This window comes from Hyla sarda, chromosome 3, assembly GCF_029499605.1.
Source record: "Hyla sarda isolate aHylSar1 chromosome 3, aHylSar1.hap1, whole genome shotgun sequence".
Lineage (NCBI taxonomy): Eukaryota > Metazoa > Chordata > Amphibia > Anura > Hylidae > Hyla > Hyla sarda.
In genome coordinates, this window is record NC_079191.1 from 224153275 (window position 1) to 224171851 (window position 18577).

General features: G+C 40.9%; 1 long non-coding RNA gene across 1 annotated transcript; it reads right to left on the reverse strand.

The window, feature by feature from the left end:
* Positions 1-433: 433 nt before the first annotated feature.
* LOC130362138 (uncharacterized) lies at positions 434-16447 on the reverse strand. Its single transcript, XR_008891291.1, has 3 exons — positions 16393-16447; positions 870-1010; positions 434-535 (listed from the first exon to the last, which is right to left on the reverse strand). It is a non-coding gene; the product is annotated as an uncharacterized LOC130362138 (long non-coding RNA).
* Between the last annotated feature and the right edge of the window lie 2130 nt (positions 16448-18577).

The following is an 18577-nucleotide window of genomic DNA, read 5'->3' on the forward strand; positions in this document are numbered from 1 at the left end:
TTTATTGCATCTCCACACTACAAAGGGTTGTTTGAGATTTTTACCACATAAAAAAGAAAATCAGGAAAAAGTAAGGTAGAATAAGAAATGTAAATATATGTTACTGCTATGCTAGTTACATTTTTCTGTACAGGATACAAGTTCATGGTTCACATTTCAGCCACTGACTTCAGTTGTTTACATTGGTTCACAAGCAAGATTCTGAGTAAATGGTTTCTATTTTTTTGCTGAAGGCAAGTTATTATTGATTTTTTTGCGACATGCTAACATTATTTATTGCAATGTAGCCTTGTAGAAATTTCTAATTGAAATGGTGAAACACAGTATGTAACTCTCCGTATTTTTCATAACCGAAAACGTTCATGACACAAATATAACACAATGAAGATAAACCGCGTAACATAAGCAATGATCTCGAATGTGCACCCACCTCATTCTGCTCATGTAATTCCGTGTCATCCTTAAAGTAATCATTTTTAGATTTCTCTTCATTAAGCCTTTAAGATGCCAATTTGTCACGAATGAAGATATATCTCTGGTAAGGACAAATAAATCTTAGGCGCTCTCTTTGTCAGTATGCACTAACATGGTTGCAGATCTAACAATTTTTGATATTTACAGAAAATTAAAATTTTATAAAACAAAACATTCAAATAAATAAACAAAGTATCACTAACAGCCTATAAATGATCACCCCTGTCATAAAGAAATGCAGTATATATCTTATAGTAATGTAATGAGACATATTCCCACAAATGCTAAGCATATTATAGTGAAGACTCCTTGGATTTCACTTGTCAATCAAAAGATAAAAAAAACAGGGAATTGGATTTGATAGTCTGGATTTCGTAGGTTCCCTTACTACTCACATGTGAAGTCTCCAGGAAACAAGTGGCTATGTAAATCCACCAGATGCAGGTTTTGCCATGTGCTGTCAGTGAGGAATGATTAATGAGGATTTGCCCCTTGTGAAAGCTCTGTTTGGTACATTGTTCAGGGCATCTGTGGAACTGTCGGGGGAAACAAGGACACAAGTGAACAACCAATTATTTGGCCATCACCGAGGCAGCGTGAAAAAGACATCAACTCAGACACAGAGACAACGCTTTTGTTGTAATCTTACTTATTTAAGACACAAGCAACATAGGGGATGCTACCAAAATACATACTTGCCTTTACTGGATAAAGAGATATGAAAGGAAAAATATAAATCATGTAACAGAAAAGCCATAAATGGCTTACAAGAGTGACACAAACCATATAAGCTGATCTAGAAGCCATGAGTAATGTGTCGTTCATGCTGACTTTTCTACATGAGAACCAGCTGTTCCATATACGGTAGTAATCTTATACAGTGCACGTATGTTAGAAAAAAATAAAGAATAAATGAAATCCTTAGTATGCAAATGGATCACGATAAATACAGGACATATATATTCACTGCTGGATGCAATGCTGACACAGGCTATAATAAAGTGCCATATGGACTCTTTTCGCACCAGGTTCTGCCTATTTGTACACAGGGAGATTTAAGTCCCTAAATATCTTACAGTTCAATGAACCTAACAAACATATAGCCTATCATTGCAGGTTTATAGATAACCTTTTTTATGCTTGGTAAGATTCTAAGGAGAAAGTCTTTTGATTTGTGGAGATGCTTAAAGAGGTACTCGGCCCCTAGACATCTTATCCCCTATCCAAGAGATAGGGGATAAGATGTCTGATCATGGGTGTCCCGCCGCTGGGGACCCCCACTATCTCCTTACTGCACCCGGCTTTTGTTTAGAGCATCGGGTGCAGCCCTCCCATACCCTTGCATTTAGGGGGCATGGCCGTGACGTCACGAGTCTCTGCCCTGCATTGCCAGTCATCTGGCATGGAGCAAAGTTCGTTCTGTGCATCGGATGTCTGGAGTGCCGCAGCCCAGATCGCGGGAGTCCCTTTAGATAGGGGATAAGATGACTAGGGGCAGAGTACCCCTTGAATAATTTTTCCCATTCCAGTGTTGAATTCCTGGACCAAAAATTGGTAAGAACTGATGAGGGTCACATCATTAGTTGGATGTTATTTTAGAGCATGGATGTGAACAGTTCCTTGGGGTATGACAGTTGTCGTTACTCCAAATTGCTCTGTAATGTACTCTTTGGGCAGTACCAAAGGGTAAGGAAAAACTGTATCTATTTACTACACCTAATATACAAGCTATTTAATAGATTTAGGTTTATTAAAATGTTACCTATAGTCAAGCCAAAGGTCAAACTCAGGCTGGCTGCCTTAAAGGGGTACTCCCCTGGGAAACATTATTATTATTATTTTTTTTATTCAACTGCTGCCAGAAAGTTAACCTCTTAAGGAAAGTTAACCCCTTAAGTTTTTCCGTTTTTGCATTTTAGTTTTTTTCTCCTTACCTTTAAAAATTCAAAACTCTTTCAATTTTGCATCTCAAAATCCATATGATGGCTTATTTTTTGCAACACAAATTCTACTTTGTAATGACATCAGTCATTTTACCCAAAAATCTATGGCGAAACTGAAAAAAAAAATCATTGTGAGACGAAATTGAAAAAAAAATGCCATTTTGTAAATTTTGGGGGCTTCCGTTTCTATGCAGTACATTTTTCGGTAAAAATGACACCTTATCTTTATTCTGTAGGTCCATACAGTTAAAATGATACCCTACTTATGTAGGTTTGATTTTGTCGTACTTCTGGAAAAAATCATAACTACATGCAGGAAAATGTATATGTTTAAAATTGTCATCTTCTTCTGACCCCTATAACTTTTTTTTTTCCGCGTATGGGGCGGTATGAGGGCTCATTTTTTTCGCAATGATCTGAGGTTTTTAGTTGTACAATTTTTGTATTGATAGGACTTATTGATCGCTTTTTATTCATTTTTTCATGAAATAAAAAGTGACCAAAAATACACTATTTTGGACTTTGGAATTTTTTTGCGCGTACGCCATTGACTGTGTGGTTTAATTAATGATATATTTTTATAATTCGGACATTTCCGCATGTTGCAATACCACATATGTTTATTTTTATTTACACTGTGTTTTTTTTTAAATGGGAAAAGGGTGATTCAAACTTTTATTAGGGAAGGGGTTAAATGATCTTTAATCACTTTTTTTTCCACTTTTTTTTTGCAATGTTATAGCTCCCTTAGAGGACTATAACACTGCACATACTGATCTTTTACATTGATCAGTGGTTTCTCATAAGAAACCACTGATCGATGATTCTGCCGCTTGTCTGCTCATGCCTGGATCTCAGACACCGATCAGTCATTCGGCGATCGGACAGCATGGAGGCAGGTAGGGACCCTCCGGCTGTCATGTAAGCTGTTCGGGATGCCACGATTTCGCCGCGGCGATCCCGAATAGCTCCCTGAGCTAGCCGGCATTGTTTTACTTTCACTTTAGACGCGACGTTCAATTTTGAACTTTGAACGCTAAGGGTTAATAGCATGCGGCACCGCGATCAGTGCTGTGCGCTATTAGCCACGGGTCCCGGCCATTGTTAGAGGCCGGGCCCGACCCGCTATGATGCGGGGCTATGCTGTGGCCCTGCGATATAGAACGGGAGCGGACTCATGACGTACAGGTACGTCATGGGTCCTTAAGGGGTTAAACAGATTTGTAAATGACTTCTATTTAAAAATCTTAATCCTTCCAGTACTCTTCAGCCGCTGTATCCTACAGAGGAATTTCTTTTCTGTCTGACCACAGTGCTCTCTGCTGACACCTTTGTCCATGTCAGGAACTGTTCATAGTAGGATAAGTTTACTATGGGGATTTGTTCCTACTCTGGACAGTTTCTGACATGGACAGAGGTGACAGCAGAGAGCAATGTGGTCAGGCAGAAAGGAAATAAAAAATAAAAAAAAACTTCCTCTGTAGTAGACAGTGGCTGATAAGTACTGGAAGGATTAAGGTTTTTTAATAAAAGTGTTACAAATCTGTTTAACTTTCTGGCACCAGTTGATAAAAAAAAATGTTTTCCAGTGGAGCAGTTAGTGAAAAATGGCAGAAATACCACAGTGCACATGTAATAAAAAGAAGGGAGGGGGAGAAAGACAGGAGGCGCAACCTGTGCCGTTATTCTGATGGGAGTCAATGCCGTAGTGCAAGTGAAACAGTGCTCACCTGATGGTGTTGTATGCAGAGTACAACACCTTGTAGCGTGTGTCACCTAATTGCAGGGTAAGATGCCGGGAGCTGCCAGAGGTGATCCCGTGTCGGGGGTTGTCTCTGACCGGTGCTGGATGAGTAGAGTTTTCCCATGGAAGCAGGAGAGAAGATCATTGTAGCAGCGCTCCCTCAGTGGTAGCTGGCGGTAGCCGAGAGAGGTATGTATGGCCTCAGTTGGCAAGAAGTGGAGCGGACAAGTAGAAAAATAATAAACCAAGGATTTTATTAGAGGGACTACGCGTTACAAGGGGCAAGACCCCCTCTTCATCAGGTCCAAGACCCCCTCTTCATCAGATTGGACCTGATGAAGAGGGGGTCTTGCCCCTCGTAACACGTAGTCCCTCTAATAAAATCCTTGGTTTATTATTTTTCTACTTGTCCGCTCCGCTTCTTGCCAACTGAGGCTATACATACCTCTCTCGGATACATACCTGGGTAAAAACTACATATTTATCTGCGTTACAGTCACAAGACTGTTAAGAATGCATACATTATTTTAATTGTGAAGGGCATTACTGATTTTAGTGATCACCACCTTCTGAGGCTGAAATGACTAAAGGGGTGTTCCAGGAAAAAAACTTTTTTTTATATATCAACTGACTTCAGAAAGTTAAACAGATTTTTATATTACTTCTATTAAAAAATCGTAATCCTTCCAATGATTATCAGCTGTTGAAGTTGAGTTGTTCTTTTCTGTCTGGCAACAGTGCTCTCTGCTGACACCTCTGCTTGTCTCGGGAACTGCACAGAGTAGAAGAGGTTTGCTATGGGGATTTGTTTCTACTCTGGACAGTTCCCGAGACAGGTGTCATCAGAGAGCACTTAGACAGAAAAGAACAACTCAACTTAAGCAGCTCATAAGTACTGAAAGGATTTAGATTTTTTAATAGAAGTAATATATACGTTTTTTCCTGGATAACCCCTTTAACTGTAGAACAGCATGCAGAATGTGGGCCGGGTATGCTATTCTCTTCCTATAGAAAAGGATGTGATTTTAGAAGCAGTGTGGATTGGGTCTTAGTGCTACACACTATCATTCCCTTGTGTTTAGAGATTTCACAGAATTCTGGAATGCCCGTACATCCTGGTTTATTCCTACTAATTAATTTTAGTTGGCAGATATCATATGGCAGACATAAGAGCACACACTGTTTTTATGACATTTCTGAGATATTAGCCAATATTTCAGTTATAAAAATAACTACAAAATAAGAGCATCTGGCACGTTATTGATTTCACTAAAACAGTCATTTAACTCTAGATATGCTAAACACGGTCATATATGCTAAATGGTTTTCATGTAACTCTTTTACTGCTGTTATAAATTCATTTTCTCAGTAATATGTGACAGTGCGTACTTGAGAGTTTTTCAGCTTTTAGGTTTATGCTGTTGTTTTTTTTTATATTCTTATTTTTAAAATGTGACACTTTCAGACTTGGGCTGAAGATCAGTGAGGGAATTTATCATTGGTTCTTGAGGGTAGTTTTCTTCTTTTTCCTTTTTTTTTTGCATTTGTTTGGAGTTAAAGCACATTTATTAAAAGTTTACACAATAGGGGAGATATTAAAAAACGACTGTCATTTCTGTTATAGCGATATTAATTACACTTTTTTTTCTCCTCACATTTTCCAAGATATCTTGTGCTGCTTTGAAAATATGAAAATATGTGAGAGTTCATTTTCGTACCACTGTTGTTTTTTTGTGTGCCAATATTGCAGTGTTTGTCGCAAATAATTTTGTTTGGCCCAAAAGTTACTATCCTTTTGCACAAAATTGTAAATCATGGAAAATTTGTGAGGAAGCATCTCACATAATATTCTATGATTACTAGTGCCTATACAAGCGTAACTTTGGGAATAAAACATGTCCAGGGTGTATACATTTTTTTAATTAACATTTTTCACTAAGAAATGTTTATTTTTCAATAATTAATAAATAACCCCCCCCCCAAAAAAAAATAAAAAAATAAAAAATAAACTACAACAATTTCTGTGATTTCTACCCTAGAAAAGAGCTTTCATCGCTGCGTCTTAAGGGTTGATACAGGGCATCACAGCGATTGGTGATGTCCTGTATTAGCCGCGGGTCCCGGCCGTTGATGGCCGTAGGGACCGCAATGATGAGACAGGGTTTTAATGTGTATTTGCCGTATAAGGCGCACCAACTTTTCCCCCCCAGTTTTGGGGAAGAAAAAGTGCATCTTATACGGCGAAAAATGTATACATTTCTATCTACATTATGCAGGTTAATAATTAATAATTCTTGATGCCTCCCTAGTGTTACTAAATATTCATGTTAAATTATATTCTCTCAATCATGAAACAATAACCCTCCACACCCTAATCACGGTGAGACAAAGAATTGCTAAGCAACTCTGATTCAGTTCTGACCATTCAGGTATTTGTACTTTTAAGTATTGTGCCTCTGATGCCAGGTTATGTATTTTGTACATTTAGTTGCATTATCAGTCAGGGGTAGATCGTCTCCGTTTTTGTATTTTCCTGCCTCCCGCAGGTTTTCCATGTATTTATTCCTTTTATAGCATTTCTGGACTTTTTAATAAAATATTATATGGTCAATTATTTGCAGTTATTGTGTTTTCTTGTGATATAAATTTTTTTAATCTAGTAGTTATTTTTAATGCACAGTATGCTGTGGGTATGTAATCTTTGCAGCTGTTTTAGAATCAGTTTGAACAAAAACAACACAAAAAAAATGCCACTATGTATATTTAAGCCTCTTTTATATTGTAGGGTTTTGGTCAGTGCCTATGATCCAAAACCAGGAGTGGAACCTATATACACTGCCCAAAAAAATAAAGGAAACACTTGAACAACACAATGTAACTTCAAGTCAATCACACTTCTGTGAAATCCCACTGTCCACTCAGGAAGCAACACTGATTGACAATCAATTTCACATGCTGTTGTGCAAATGGAAAAGACAACAGGTGGAAATTATAGGCAATCAGCAAGACACCCCCAATAAAGGAGTGGTTCTCCAGGTGGTGACCACAGACCACTTCTTACTTCCTATGCTTCCTGGCTGATGTCTTGGTCACTTTTGAATGCTGGCGATGCTTTCATTCTAGTGGTAGCATGAGACAGAGTCTACAACCCACAGAAGTGGCTCAGGTAGTGCAGCTCATCCAGGATGGCACATCAATGCGAGCTGTGGCAAGAAGGTTTTCTGTGTTTTCTGTCAGCGTAGTGTCAAGAGCATGGAGGCGCTACCAGGAGACAGACTAGTACATCAGGAGATGTGGAGGAGGCCACAGGAGGGCAACAACCCAGCAGCAGGACTGCTACCTCCACCTTTGTGCAAGGAGGAGTAGGAGGAGCACTGCCAGAGCCCTGCAAAATGACCTCCAGGAGGCCACAAATGTGCATGTGTCCACTCAAATGGGCAGAAACAGACTCCATGAGGGTGGTATGAGGGCCCGACGTCCACAGGTGGGGGATGTGCTTACAGCCCAACATCGTGCAGGACGTTTGGCATTTTCCAGAGAACACCAAGATTGGCAAATTCACCACTGGCACCCTGTGCTCTTCATAGATAAAAGAAGGTTCACACTGAGCACATGTGACAGACGCGACAGAGTCTGGAGACGCCGTGGAGAACATTCTGCTGCCTGCAACATCCTCCAGCATGACCAGTTTGGCGGTGGGTCAGTAATGGTGTGGGTTGGCATTTCTTTGCGGGGCCACACAGCCCTCCATGTGCTTGCCAGCGGTAGCCTGACTTCCATTAGGTACTGGGATGAGACTCCTCAGACCCCTTGTGAGACCATATGCTGGTGCGGTTGGCCCTGGGTTTTTCCTAATGCGAGACAATGCTAGACCTCATGTGGCTGGAGTGTGTCAGCAGTTCCTGCAAAAGGAAGGCATTGATGCTATGGACTGGCCCACCTGTTCCCCAGACCTGAATCCGATTGAGCACATCTGGGACATCATGTCTCGCTCCATCCACCTGATTGTCCAGGAATTGGTGGATGCTTGAGTCCAGGTCTGGGAGGACATCCCTCAGGAGACCATCCGCCACCTCCTCAGGAGCATGCCCAGGCGTTGAAGGGAGGTCATACAGGCACCTGGAGGCCACACACACTACTGAGCCTCATTTTGACTTGTTTTACGGACATTACATCAACGGTGGATCAGCCTGTAGTGTAGTTTTACATTTTGAGTGTGACTCCATATCCAGACCTCCATGGGTTAATAAGTTTGATTTCCATTGATAATTTTTGAGTGATTTTTTTGTCAGCACATTCAACTATGTAAAGACGAAAGTATTTAATATGACAACTTCATTCATTCAGATCTAGGATGTGTTATCTTAGTGTTCCCTTTATTTTTTTGAGCAGTGCATAATGGAAATGTTTGGATTTGTTGTGTATTTTGAATCCACTCCTTATTTTGGCTTATACATACTGGTCCTATATACTGCCTAAAATACTGCCATGTGAAGGTGGCCCAATGTAGAGTTTACAATGTGTTTTGGAGCTTTTTTGTGAAGCAGGTCTAATAAATTTACATTTTCTCGTGCCATCCCAATATAGTTGTTAGATTGTTTTATAAAGAAAATAGAATTATATTTTCTCTACACTGCCATCATATCCTACAACAATTTCCAGGGTAGATAGAAATCAGACAATACAGAAATGCACACGTATTCTCAATTCTGACATGAGGAGTGAGGGCCTAGATCACAGAGACTTACAATCTTTGGGGAAAAGTATTGAGACAAAAAACTGAAAATAAGTTGTTTATGCAAAGCTCCAGCCATCTTGTATAAATAGAGTAGATCACGTAAAAATGGGTGGAGAGAGACAGAAAAAGGATGCATTGTTTATCCAATTTACTGTAGGTTCAAGCTGTTTTAAACACATATGAACTCCAGATATCACTTGCCTAAGAAGTGATGTTTAGCCAATTAGTAGTGGCATTTTGGGAAGGGGAGTGGTGGGGCAGGAGCAATAGTGAAATTAGCTGGAGGCTTCCTGCTTTATAGCAGGTTCTCAAAGGTCTTGTTAAATCCTTAATTTGGACCTCTCAGTCTGCCTCTTATTAGCAAATACGATTGACAGACAGCAGATGTGGGGGCTGGGAGGTGAGGTTATGAGACAGTGGAGTGTGAATGTAAATTAGATAGTTAAGAAAATATCTTTCTATATTTTATTAGTTTTGCCAATGGAATGACACCAGAGTGTACGTTTGCTAAAATAATTGTAGTGTTTATATAAGTACATCAGAAGCTTTTACCAAGATCTCAGTCTGACTCACAGCAACTCAACCTAATGTCTTTCATGTTATGGCTATTTGCATAATTGTGTCACCCAGATTATGAATCTTGTTCTTTGTTTCAATTATCCCAGTTAAAAAAAAAAATGTACAAAATAAAAAGCGTGCTCGATAAATGTTCACAGTATGTTTGAAAAGATTAATGAATCACAAAATCAAAGTGACATTGTCATACCACACTTAATGCAATTATTTAAGGTAAAGGAGCAGGATCTAAAAGACTAGTACTCTGATCAAGCAATTGAAGACTGACATCCTGCAAGGTATCATTAGTCAGAATAACAAAATGTTTTAGGTATTTGAAAATTGTAATTGCGTAGATGGCATCTTAATGTACGTACGTGGAGAGGTCTACAACTAGATGGTACTTTGACTGCAGCTCACTTTGGACACTACAAAGTTTCTCTTTCATACTCCTCTACTATCTATCTGAAATATTACTTTCATCCGACATCTAATGAATCGGTAATGTCTGATAATCTGATACAAAACTCTTAAAAACTATACAAATGTTTCAGACACAAAAGAGAGAGGAGAAACAACCAATTTGGAAATGTATCTAAATTATAAAAATATAACAGTTTTACTAGCAGATTGTGTGCTGGCCTCAAAAAAGGCTATCCATCCTTACATCTGAGTGCTTGGTATTTTTTTAATAGCTATTAATCTAGAATACTTGTTCATCTAAAGCACATCAGATCCAAGATCTATAAACGCCATATTTTAATGTATCTATCTATCTATAATGGATAGAAAAATCACGTGCTGCTTTAAATATAATTCTTTCAGATTGGCATTGCTATAACATAAACAGGTGTGGACTAAAAAAAAAAACACAAAGCAGGTTAGCATGCGTAACTAGAAAAAGAATGAAGCGTTGGGAAAGCAAACAGATAATTTAGAGCCTTACTTATAGGGGTACTCCGGTGCTTATACATCTTTTCCCCTATCCCAAGGATAGGGGATAAGATGCTTGATCGAGGGAGTCCCGCCGCTGGGGACTGCCGTGATCTTGCATGCGGCACCCCGTTTGTAATCAGTCCCCAGAGCGTGTTCGCTCCGGGACTGATTACCGGCGACTACAGGGCGGGCAGCGTGTGAGGTCACACCCCAGCCCCTGTGTGATGTCACACTCCACCCCTCAATGCAAGCCTACGGGAGGGGTCATGATAGCTGTCACGCCCCCTCCCGTAGGCTTGCATTGAAGGGCAGAGCGTGACATCACATGGGGGGGGGGCGTGATGTCAGACGTCTCCCGCCCTGTAGTCGCCGGTAATCAGTCCTGGAGCGAACACGCTCCGGGGACTGATTACAAACGGGGTGCCGCATGCTAGATCACGGGGGTCCCCAGCGGCGGGACTCCCTCGATCTGGCATCTTATCCCCTATCCTTTGGATAGGGGATAAGATGTCTAAGCACCGGAGTACCCCTTTAACCACATTAACATAACCTGCCTTCTAGTTCTATCTATCTATCTATCTATCCATCTATCTACAGCAAAGAAGGAAGAAGCAGCACAACCCATAGTTAAATAAATGCTGGGTGCAACCGGTCCAGGTCAGGACATCCGGCAATATATTATTATTATTGTTGTGGAAAAAGATTTAGTATCATATATTATAATTTTATCATTTATATGTGCTCCTTCTGGGCTTAGGAGTCCAGTGGGCGGTCCTTATTAGTGCCTGACAGCTATCTCTGTACACACTCATACAGGGAGGTTGTCAATCACTAAGACCTAAGTTCTTTTTAATCTTTTCACACAGTGATTGCTCTTCATAGCTCCTCCTGCTCTATAATATGATTTTAGTAGATTAAACAACATTTTCATACTAATAGGTTCGCTTTGACATAAGTACAACTTTTACTAATATGGATAATACTAGCGCTAGGGAGTTACGTAAACTGCCTGGTTTCAATCTGTTTAGTAACCAGTGTGACCACTTGTGTGTACGTCCTCATTACTTTCTAGCCTGGATTTGCAGAATTGCTGTCTACCAAGATGACATGGAATATTTCTGTTCATCTTTCTAATTATCACATTTTGCTGGGAACAGATCTATGATCATTCATTTCTTAGTTTTGATTTATTTTTGCATGAATCATCTCAGTTCAGTTCCTCAGCTGTGAGGTTTGACTTAAAATTAACTTCCATATTCTAGTCTGTTTAGATTATTTCATTGCTTGTAATAGATTGTGCTGAAAAAGGGAAAATAATGACAATATGAAAGACATGGGGGAAGATGAGTACAGTGTATTTCTTTCTCCTCTCTAGATTACCGAATAGAACAATATCATATGTAGTTTATGTTACTATTTCCACCTCAGTCATTATTTTAATGCCAAAATTCTCCATTGGCATCAAACACTGCATACCATTATCTACTATATTCTCCATTCAACCTTGTTCCAGGTACGATGTGGCCTTCTTCACATTGATGAACATTCAGATTCAAATATATGCTAATATATTTCCTCCAAACATTTTATTATCATTTTTGTTACCTTTTCTTCAGAACTTTAGCAGCTTTAATTTGCCCTATTGCAAAGGTTCACACTCATTTCTTGGAGGTACAGATGTGACCTAGATAATAGGTCACATATTTATCAAGAGGGAGGTGTTTTGATGCCTTGTCTGCATAATACAGACACCTCAATGCCATTTTTAATCCACCCAAACTATCACTTTTCAAAACATGTGTTAAGCAAAGGGTTATTAGAATACAGTATGTACCATGAGGTCTGTTACAGTAGCTTGTTTCTCTCAGATAAAGTTGCATAGGTGATATACTACAATCCTCTATGCTGTTTATGTTACTAATGAGGAGTGTATATATATATATATATATATATATATATGTGTGGTGTCCCAGCACCAAAGGCTGTCCTGTGGCTTCAGACTGCTTCGGTTAGACCTGCGGCACAGGTGTTTGGCCCACTGAGAGACTTCTTGCTGTGTTAATTATGTCTCAGCATATTACCAAGAGTTAATATATTTTTACAATTATTCTGTTATGTTATTTCTATATATGTGATTTATGAGTGTTATGGTACCTTTAAGAGAGAGCAGTGTGAGTCCATGTGACCCTGCATGCCAATGGGAACCCCAAAATTCTTGCCCATATAGTGTAGTGGGAGGATTTTCCCCAGTTCAGTTCAGTTGTTCCTGAGCATCAGTGTCGTGAAGGTGTGAGATGTGTGGAGAAGCTCTAAGGTAATGCCCAGATCAAATCTATCGTATCCAGTCATTCTGCAAGTGTAAGGTATGTAAAAAATAGGCACCCCCTAAAAATAAACTAATACATGTTTATTACGTCCAGCTTCAGCCATCTAGTGTAGCTGTCATAATAGGAAGGTTAAATCTATTGCAATTCTACTAAATCAACAGTAGATGGCAGCAGTGTTTTTAAAGCCTGAATGACATGATACTGCAAATAGCAGGGGGGAACTTAAAGAGTACCTGCCATCAACTAAACTGTCCCTAACCCCCCCCCCCCCCCCATCTGTCCCTGACACTCACTGACTCTATCCCTGTCTTTATTTTTTTTCTAAAACTGTATATAAATACCTTTTTGTCATTCAGTGGAGCTGCTCAGACTCATGCTGTGAGCGGGGGAGGAAGGGGGCGTGGCCCAGCAGGCGCAACGTAATTTGAGGCCTGCCAGGGTTCACTTCCGCCCTTCCTCCCTTCTAATGTAAATTACTTGCAGAGCTATAGAAGACCTCGATTAGACAAGGGGGAAGCAGACTCGATCATCTCTTCTTGCAAAGTAGCGCTGCTTTGATATTTGGCCAGCGCACGTCGGCTCTCCTGCTCAGGGAACGGAGCCTGATGACGTGGCCGGCCATGTCAGGAGCGCGCCATGCTGTGCTGCTCCCTCTTGTCTGATTGACAGGCAGGGAGCAGCACTGTGCTCGTCACATGTCCCGGCCGCAGTCTGAGATTTCGGACTCATGCCATGCTGGCATGAGTCCGAAATCAATAATAGACTAGCGGCCAGGACATATAGGGAGACCCCTAGTGGTGGGTTTTCCTACATGAAAATAAACATGTAAATATACTTTTTTTTTCCATAACATATATTTAGGAACTTGTTAATAATACATCACTTTGCAACATATAAAAAGTTTTTTTCTTGACAGGTACTCTTTAAATGATCAACCTTTAGGTCCAGTCAGACCGAATATGCTGTTACTATCCTGTCCACTAGACTGAAAGGCTATGATTTGTCATTGCAGGAAAGAGAACACACATTGAGGGAAATAAACAGGGTACAACAATTGAATGCAATTCTTTACAATCTGCTAAGGCTGCTAGTGATGCAGCATGAGTAGGTGAATCCTGCACAGATGTTAGTGAAGTAAACGGATGTGTCACATGGTGCTAGAGTATAGTGATTGCGGCTGTTGTGCGAGTCGATGGTAATATATATATGATTATACTGCACCTAATAATGGATTATAAATAGATGTGTTTTGAAATGTGCGGGACAGAATATGCTGTTACTATCCTGTCCACCAGACTGAAAGGCCATGATTTGTCATTGCAGGAATTGTTCAATAAAAATACTTCTGGGTTTACCCAGCCCGCTTCCTTCGCAAATTGAAATTATTGACCATACTTTCAGCATAGGTGCAACACAAGGATCACCCGTATGGTGGAAGTTCATGCCCTGGTGGAGGAAGCTACAAGACCTTCACAGAACCCTAGCTACCAGGATCAATATTCAAGTCTCTTAAGTCAATTTATTGGGTGAAAGCACTACAAGTCCCAGCACGGCAACAGGGCTCCAAAGGGGTTACGCTGCATCCTCTCACTCTGCACCATACTGTCTGTGTAATACCATCGGCACCCTGCTCAGTAAAGACAGTTATCCGTAACCTGACATTGGAGTGTTTCTTTACTCCCTGTGTCTGGCCCAGGAGAGGCTGTCTCCAACCTCGAACCGTGTATAGGCTAACGGTGCCCTAGCATCACAAAGTGATAAGGTATTTCATTACATCACCCATGGTACTATATGTATATAGTCATGGCCGTAAATGTTGGCACCCCTGAATTTTTTCTAGAAAATTAAGTATTTCTCACAGAAAAGGATTGCAGCAACACATGTTTTGCTATACACATATTTAGTCCTTTTGTGTGTATTGGAACTAATCCATAAAAAGCAAATTGGACATAATGTCACACCAAACTCCAAAATGGGCTGGACAAAATTATTGGCACCCTTTCAAAATTGTGGAAAAAGAAGATTGTTTCAAGTATGTGATGCCCCATTAAACTCACCTGGGGCAAGTAACAGGCGTGTGCAATATTAAAATCACACCTGAAAGTAGATAAAAAGGTGAGAAGTTCACTTAGTCTTTGCATTGTTGTTACGTTCAGTGCTCTGGCTGCAAACGCTGGCTGTGAGCACATGGTCCCGTTTTCTCCTGCTGTCGGCGGGGCTGGGATTTGCATCGCGGGACGCACCGCATGTGAATCCAAGAACGTCACTCAACTCTTGTTCCTCCTGCCTCCACTTCAACCCCTAGGGCGTGCACCCTGGAGTTCTGAAATTTAAAGGGCCATTAGTGAAGTAACACCTGTGCTCACTTAATAAATTCCTCCACCTCCGACACTTCCCTGCTGGATCTTTGTTGCCCTAGTGCCTGAGAAAAAGTGTTCCTGAGTATTGCCTTACCGTGCATCGTACCTTTTGTTCTGTGACCTTGCTCTTTTCCCTCCTGCCTACTGACCACCTGCTACGTTCCTGACTACGCTACTGTGCCGCCTGCCCTGACCTTCTGCTATCCTGACCACGAGTTGCCTTATCCCTCCTGTGCCTCGAATTTCCTCAGGCGCCGGTGTGGTCGAGCCGTGCCAGGGGTAGCGACCAGGGGCCTGCCTGTTGCAGCAAGTCCATCCCACTTTGCAGCGGGCTCTGGTACAGTCCTTGTCATCCGCCACACAAGTCCAGCGGATTCACTTCCACCAGAGTTCCTGTCTACTGAAATGTGAGTGTTACAATTGTATGTCTGTGTGTGCCACACTAATCATGGACAACAGAAAGAGAAGAAAACTGTCTGAGGACTTGAAAACCAAAATTTTGGAAAAAAAGGGTGTGCAACCAAATATTAAGTTATGGGTGCCAATAATTTTGTCCAGCCGATTTTTGGAGTTTGGTGTGACATTATGTCCAATTAGCTTTTTTTCCCCCCTTTTTCAGTTTAGTTCCAATACACACAAAAGGAATAAACATGTGTATAGCAAAACATTTGTTACTTCAATCCTTTTCTGTGAGAAATACTTCATTTTCTAGAAAAAATTCAGGGGTGCCAACATTTACGGCCATGACTGTATGTGTGTGTGTGTATATATAACATTTTCGGCAGGAACATTGGCCCATGCAGACAAGCTCGCTTTTCAGAGTTACTACAAATTAGATGGCGGTACATACATGCTCTGAACAGCTTATTCTACCTTGAATTAAAGATACTCAGTAGGATTAGGATCTGGGGACTTTGAACACCAGGGAAGCAAGAAAACTTGTTGTGTTTCTGGAACCAATACAGGGCTATACAACCATTGTCGCAGGGTGTATTGTCCTGCATAAAGTATCCTTCTACCATAGGGTAAACAGCTACCATAAAAGGATGAAGTTGGTCAGTTTGATGCTTACATAAACCCTACTGTCATAGCATCCATTCACACATATCAGAGGACCCAAAGTGAGCAAAGACAGCATTCCACACACCATTACAACGCCCCCAACGGCTGGAACTTTTATTTCCTGACTACCTGACAGCTACTTGTGCCAAATTCTGACCCTACTTTTAGCATGGTGCTAAAGAAATCTATATTTATCTAACCAGATAATATTTTTCATTGCTTCATGAGTTATTTTTCATGCTTGTTTACTCACTGGCATTTTGACTGTGGGGGAGATTTATCAAAACCCATGTAGAGGAAAAGTTGACCGGTTGCCCATAGCAACCAATCAGATCGCTTCTTTCATTTTACAGAGGCCTTTTTTTTTTTTTAAATGAAAGAAGCGATCTGATTGGTTGCTATGGGCAACCGGTCAACTTTTCCTCTACATGGGTTTTCATAAATCTCCCCCTTTATATTTTTCTCAGATACAAATGGCACTGGAACTGGTAATCTGCTGTTCTAGTCCATGAATGCAAAGGAATGAGAAGTGGTGCACATTTGTTAGAGCACCAGTATATTGCTGCAATATGCCTGACTCTACGCTGCTTGTTTGTCAGCTGTTGCTGACATATACTTTTTACTAATGAGATGTCTACAGGATCCCATTTCCCTTGTTTTTTTATCACCTCATTCTCTGTATTCTCTGAATATTGTTGCATGAGCAAACCCTGCAAATTTGAACATTTTTGAAACCCTGGCTCTGGCTAGTCTAGCACCACTGACCATGGCTTTTCAGAACTCACTCAAGTCACATGATTTTCCCATTGTACTACGGATTCAAATGATTTGCAGAAAATGTGCTCACTTGATTTTCTACTTAACTCCAGGTTGTTGGCTCTAATTTCTATATGGTGCAATCTTTCAGCAGCGGAGTTCTAAGGTTGTTGTGTAGCTGAGAAGTTTCTCTTAAAATATCCAACTCTTATCTGGGTGTCATGAGTTTTCTTATGTATAGCTTGCAATTTCTTGCCACACTTTCTGTTACACTGTTATATATGGATGTACTGTGGTATTTGGGAAGTGCAGGGGTTAATATGTTACTCTTTACTGCCACCACTGGTGGATTGTATATGTGAGGGATGCATGAAACTTTGGTCGCATGGCCTTCCCTTGGACTGACCTCTGCTGGAAGGTCCTTTGGCCTTAGCCAGGGAAGTGGGAGCATCTAGTCAAATAGTGTATTGTCCTGTAAAGTGAGGAGATTTAGGGCTAGTGCAGGTCCCCTCTTCTTAGTTAAGCCTGTGTGAAGGAAGGTAACCAAGCCCTGGCTCTGCCAGAGAATCTACATCCAATCCAAGTTGCTAAAGTCTAACCTCTGGGTTAGCCATGGTGATCAGTGTACAGTGTGGCATTTTTTAGGAGGCCCTTGCTGAGAAGACATTCATCTCTAATGTCCTGTTACTGCCCCAAGAGGGAGAATGGTCTATCTAGAAGAGAGAATAGCTGAGCAAGTACTCTTCTTCTATTTCTTTGTGGTCATCTGGCCAGAGTTAGGGCTATGTTACTTACATGTCATAATCATCTTTATCTGTAATCATCTGTAAATGTGAGTATAAGTCTTTTCAAGTCTATTTACCACAGTCAGACAGGCTGTGTAAGCCTTACTCAGTAGATAATTATGCGGACTGCGATCTTTCATGTTTGGGAGGGAATAGTGAGGCCCTGCTCTCACTCAGACCACTGTCCTTGCCTACTTGACAATCTGCTCTAGGTTTAACCAAGGTAACCAAGAGCATTGACTAACAGAGAACTAGGATGATACAAAGGGTTAAAATACAGATAACGAGTCAGGACAGAATGCCGGTTGTGAATACAGGTTCATGTTCAAACATGATAGAGCAGAAGTACAAACACAAGGGGCAAAGCAAGAAAAGCATTGTGTCAGATCTGTATCAAAGTGAAGTACAAAACACAAGCAAGAATACAAGTTCAGGTACAAACAAGAAAAAGCAGAAGTACTAACACACAAGGCAAAGGGCAAAAACAAACAAAACCGAAAAATGCGAAGAAACAAGCCAGGGTAAAAAGGAAAAGTCAGGATACAATCACAGCCGCAGTACCTCCAAAGCTGCCGGTTCCACGATCGCGCTGGTCCCAGCAGCATTAATCCCTTAGATGCCGTGATCAATCCTGATAACGGCCTCTATGGTTTTGACAGGGGGAGTGAGTTCCCTCTGTTCACCAATGGCAGCGCCGCGATATGATCGTGGGTCGCCGTTGGTTGCTATGGCAGCAGGAGGCCAGATCATGGATCTGCCTGCTACAGATGCCTGCGAGATCCAGCCAGAGGCTGGATCGCACAGGCTGTAGTGTGTGCAGCTCATCATCAGGTCATATTGTGCTGCAGTACAAATGTATTGCAGCACATATAACCTGTAAAAAATGAAAAATAAATT